Genomic DNA, 5,851 nt, shown 5'->3' with positions numbered 1-5,851 from the left:
CTACAGATACAGACTGGTATGGATATGAAAAAAAGAATAAGAGATCAGAATAAATCTACTTCATATTTTAATCTAATTAGTTTGAAATAATACTGGGGGGTTATATTAATTTATTTTATTTATTCATTTATGTATTTGATGTAAGCTAAAAATAAAATATTATTAGCATCTTTGTTGTGAATTCTAAGGTTGACCACAAGGTGTCGCCCTTGACCTACATTTTAGCACCACATTGGGGTAATTCTATAGCAGTTCACATCATTCAGAAGTAACGTTATTCATGTTTTTTATGTTGTAGTAGAAAAAAAAAACAAGCAGTTTGACATTCTGCCTCAAAAGAAGAATAAAGGATTATAAATCTGCCTTTAAGTGTTTTCTCCTTTTTTCCCACAGTTAACAGATGAGCGCTTTGGCAGCCATGTGCACACATGCACAGACTATGCAGCCCCCCCCCCCTAAGGGCAGCTCTTCACTGCATACATCAGCCCAGTGATGAGTGAGCCTGATGGTGGTCCACAACACATTTTTCACCTCAGAACCAAAAACAGACGCTCTGTGAGGACGCACTGACTAAACACTCTAACATATGAGGTTAGGAAATCATCTCCCTCCAAAGTCCAGACGGTTCTGCCGATCTGCTGTGTTTTTGTGAACCTGAATGTTTGCAAGCATGCCCTCTGGCAGGGCTGCCCGCACAGATTTACGGCACGGCATACCAACGGTTTACCTGGATTTATTCACGGGAGAACGCTCTCCCCTGGAACAGTCTCCTGCCAAGAATAACTTCTTCTGAACATTGCAGACAACAGGCCGTCCTGCAGCTCCACATGCACCACAGGGTAAATGAAAAACACACACAAAGCTGGCAATCAGCTGCAGATCTCTTGTCAGCTAACACTTTGTTTGGGAGAGAATTTTACTCCTTAAAGCTGCATTTGATAACATTTCAGTCAAATTATGAACTCTTTTATTTTGCAAACTTTTAATAGTTTAAAGACCCACTTGAATGAAAATTGTATTTCGGTGTTTTTAACAACATTTTGTGGCGTTTTTCTGATGATGAAGAACATGAAGAAAATTAGGCTTAAAACTGCATTTCAGAGTTTGTCTTCATTCAGATCAATGTGACTAAAGAGCAGACAAAAATGCTGTTCGAAAAAGAGCTTATTAGTCAAGCTACAATTGGTGGGTCATCAGCTCCCTTCTGTGTTTCATTCTACTTGCAGACAAATAGATCCATGTCCGTCTTTGTTTTTTCCTCGTCTGAACTGGCATCTGGCTCCAAACTTGTACGCCTGGAAAGCTCCAATATTGCTCCCCATTACATCACTAATATTAGTTTGGAGGCGTGAGGGACTGTAAGATAGCAGGGTTGCTAAGTTATGGGCGATGTGAAGGGGGGCGGGAGACTTTGTGCAAACTCCCACAACTTAGAGCCAAATATCTAAAGAACTCCTGCCGCTCTGCAGAAAGGGTCGCTTTACCAAACCTTTCAGTTGCTATAGAAATCCATAGCTACCACCTGACACCTTCTTTTTTTTGCATCACTTACAAGAGTTAATTTATATTATTACAAAGGCTGTGAAAGTCAACACACGTGGTTAAACAAAAAGAATGAACGCGTTAATATTTAATAACGCAAATGAATCACACCTCACAGAGCAGCAGTCCTTCGCTTTGCCTCGGCGGTTCAGGCTGGCGTGTGATAAAACCCTTCGTCAGGTATTATCCCACTTATACCATGGTTATTTACAAAATAAGTAACTATTTAATTGGATTTTAATACTTTAATCTTGTTATCTTTTGAGTTTAGATCGCTTTTTAACAAAGAGTGGACTATTTGAGCCAAGGTCGGACTGAGCCTTGACTTTCCTCGAGTAATACTGCGAACATAAAAGTCTTTAGAGTTCTACTTCTCTTACTGTTGATGTGCTTTTGAACACAAATTACATTTTTGGGTTAACACTTGATAAAATAGAAAACAGTGTAAGATAATAAAAATGAAAGAAGCCTTTTTTTCTCTGGTCTGTTTTTGTTCCAAAGCAACATATTGTCATATAAAATGTACCTAAGAAAACATTGATCAATCGTGATTAATCAACACACAAAAGTTTGACTAATCTGAATATATTTTTAATCGATTGACAGCACTAATTAAAAATAAATGTTCTAAATGTGTTTTAAGTGATTTCATGTTGGGATTATTTGCAGATAAGTGGTTGCCAAATAATGAAACAAAAAATTTAGATTAATTGCGATTAATTTTTCCCCAAGTATGCAATTAATTAGTTACATTTTTAAATAGATTCCAAGATATAATTAATACAAAAAACCCCCCCAAAAAAACAAAAAAAAAAAAAACAGGGCACTAGGGCACTTAGCACCCCTACATGTGCATGTGCTTGACGCTATAGGATTTTAAATGCTTTAAGGTGAACTAGTGTTCATCCTTTTACAGTTTTTACTCCTTTTTATTTTCCCTTCTAATGTGCTATCTTTTTTTATTTAAGACATATTTAAAAGTAAAATTAGTTACAAAATTCTTTAAGCGATTTTTTTATTTTGTAACTAAAAAGCATCAGAATCAGATTAATATGTAAAAGTGAAACACAATATCCAAATGTCCGTCCGTCCGTCCAGCCATCCATCTATCCATCCATTCTCTTCTGCTCATCTGGAATCACCTGGTGGGGGGAGCAATATAATCAAAGATGTCCAGACTTCCCTCTTTCCGACCACTTCCTCCAGCACCTCTGGGGGAATCCCGAGGTGTTTCCAAGTCAGCTGACTGACGTAAGCCGAATCCAAATCCCCCCCAATTGTAGGGACATTTGAAGTGATAGGGTTATCCAAATACGTTTTTTTAAGGGCTAACCCTCGTGGTGGACAGAAGCAGAGCTGTGAGGGCAATCGCAGGGCGACCCAGAGGAGAAACGTATTTCTTCACTTGGGTGTGCTCTGACACACAGAGGCTCCCATTTAAATGTCAGCAATGACTTTTTGTTTTAGAAACCAATGTTTTGATGTATTTTCGAGCACTAGCAAGCAGCTCCCGCTAACACAGCAGACCGGCAACTATTGATGATGTCATCGAATAGAAGTGACATCCGTATTTGAAGACACTATTTTTCCATAACTTTTTGTTTGGAGGGCTAAATGTGGGGTAGTTTCTCTAGCATGGCCTGAGTCTTCCCCATGGAACTGGCAATCAGATGCATCAGTTGTTGTGAACTGTGATCATCTGGTTTAGTGACAACAAAGTGTTTAATTGATATCTTTGGAATCTTTAAGATTTATTTCTATTGATGCAAAATTTCCTAGAAAAGTCTTTAGTTTTTTACATATCGAATGGTACAAATATTACATGATTCCATCCCAGCTTAGCTGATCAACAGCGACAACACCATAGTTTCCCAGAAACTTTAAAACCACACGATTGCTGCATTCACCTTAATCACTTCTACACTTAATTTTGAAGATCGACAAGTTGTAGTGTGTCTGTTGTGAAGCTGAACTGGACGAGATGACAGACGTTTTTAGCTTTTAAATAGCAGCATGGGTCATCTGAGCTGCAGGCAGAGACTAACCGAGGAGACAGCAGAGTATGTTAGAGGCCTTGTTCCTCGGATTTAGCCTCTCCAGAGGTTGTCGCAGCTCTAACTGCTCTTTGACATCAACAACCCCTGTGCACACATCATACCACAACCTCCTAACCCCACGCTTGCCAAAAAACACACACTCAAGCCTCCATACAGCATTCAGACCCTTGTAGACGCGCACATTTCCACACACAAAGTCTTTCAGGACTAAAAATAACAAAACCACAGTGGCCGAACTGAAAATAACTATCGGTGCACGCAAACATTACGCTCACTGTACGGCGCACAAAGATTTGTGACGTGGGCGCGCACTACAAGACAGAAGCACGCCTTTCTCTTCTGGCTCAAACCTCAACAGAGCTGCAGCAGCCAAAGCAAACATCAGGCAGACAAAAATGATACAGACAGGATGTGACCTAACAAGCAGAGGTCAGTATGACGATGTCAAACACTCGCTCCGTCATTGTGATGACACACGTGGCTCCCGTCAGTTCGTGCTGGAGACTCTCCTCTCGAAGACAAAGAAGATTTTTAGATTTCAAGCCTTTCCTGCATTATTTTTACATCAGTTCAGCAGCTTCTCAGCCAAAGAGACAGCAACAGATTACACTGAAGGAGTTTGGTTTTGTTGCTCCTGTTGAGGAGACTTCAAGCCTTTCCTGCATTATTTTTACATCAGTTCAGCAGCTTCTCAGCCAAAGTGACAGCAACAGATTACACTGAAGGAGTTTGGTTTTGTTGCTCCTGTTGAGGAGACATGTGGACAACCATGCAACAAACTCCCTCCAGGAAGTAACCTCCAATGAAACCAGACAAAAGCTACGTTCAAGTGGCCACTTCTAATAAAAAGTCTTTATAAATCTACGTAAATGTGCATTTTAGGCTTCTGTGGAGAAGGTCTCTGGAGTCTCGCGGACATATTCCAGCAAGCAGACACGCTTCCAAGGCCATCTTTAAATTGACGTCATGAAATGGGTGGCACCCACAGAAAGTGAAAGGCGGAGCCTCAAAGATTGAGTTGTCTTCCTTTCATGTAGAAAAAAACTCAAGACAATAACTCGTATTTCATGAATAATTAGTTCTTTAATGTGCCAAAGGTAAATAAATATATTAGCTTTTTTATGGTTATAGTTTACTCTGAAAGGGTTTAGAATTGCATGATATAGAGCACATGTGTCAAAGTCAAAGCGCAGGGGTCGGATCCGGCCCGCCAGGTCATTTCATAATATTGTTCTTAACAGCCCGATGTTATCTTGCACTGGTAATATATTGAAGCAACACTATGATTACGGAGGCTGAGAGATCAATTATAATGATCTATGGCTTTCTTTTCATATTTATGTTTAAAAGTTACATTTTTAAAGTTTTAAAAAATTTGTCACAGTGAGTTCAATAAATGTTTATCTTGTTCGGCCCACGACCTAATGTGTGTTATGGATTTTGGCCCCAGTGTGCGAATAACACCCCTGATATAGACCATTTAAATGCAAATGTTTTCCTATCTTTAACTTTTTGTTATAACTCTAAACCTGTCACAAAAAAGGGAATTCTGTGCAACTGAGAGGCTTTGCTGTGCATTCAGTGGATGAACTTGTTCTGCATAATTGCTATCAGTCACCTCATGCGCACCTCTTGGTAAACAGAGTGGAGTTAGTGCGAGGCTGATCGAGGGGGACAGGGCGAACAGTGGGCCCTTTAAGTGCGCGCGGGGAGACAGCGGGGTCAGTGTGTTTGCCCTGGCCGGGTCTCTCCCATCTCTCCCATGTCTCACTTTCACTTTCTCGCTCGCTGTCCCAGGAGCTGCTTCTCATTAGGCCTGTTTGTTTTGGCCCAATGACAGTGGCACTTAGCTGCAGAACGCGTGCCCACGTGCGTGCGCGCAGACCCGCATGTGTCCAACGCGCTGTTTGTGTTTGTTTTGGCAGTGACCAGGTGCCACTTAACAGAGCCTCTAAACGCCAGAGAGCAGCCGAACACACCACAGTGTTTACTTTTGTCAACGCACACATGCACACGCAGCTATGTACATACATGACCGATTTCAAAAATGTGTGCAATAAATGTGTTTTTTTGTTTCTAAACAGACAAGGGCGACTGTAATCAGTGGCACAATATATCCAGTTGTAGGGCATTTAGAAGACCAGTTTTACTATTCATTTTCAGTGTGTTCTTCAGTGATCACACCGAAAAAAAGGTCAATTGGCAATCACAATCTCATTGTGCTGATTTATTATGGATTAAGCAATTTCAAT

This window comes from Oryzias melastigma, linkage group LG5 (assembly GCF_002922805.2).
Source record: "Oryzias melastigma strain HK-1 linkage group LG5, ASM292280v2, whole genome shotgun sequence".
NCBI classification, from domain to species: domain Eukaryota; kingdom Metazoa; phylum Chordata; class Actinopteri; order Beloniformes; family Adrianichthyidae; genus Oryzias; species Oryzias melastigma.
Note: the sequence above shows the minus strand (reverse complement) of the source record.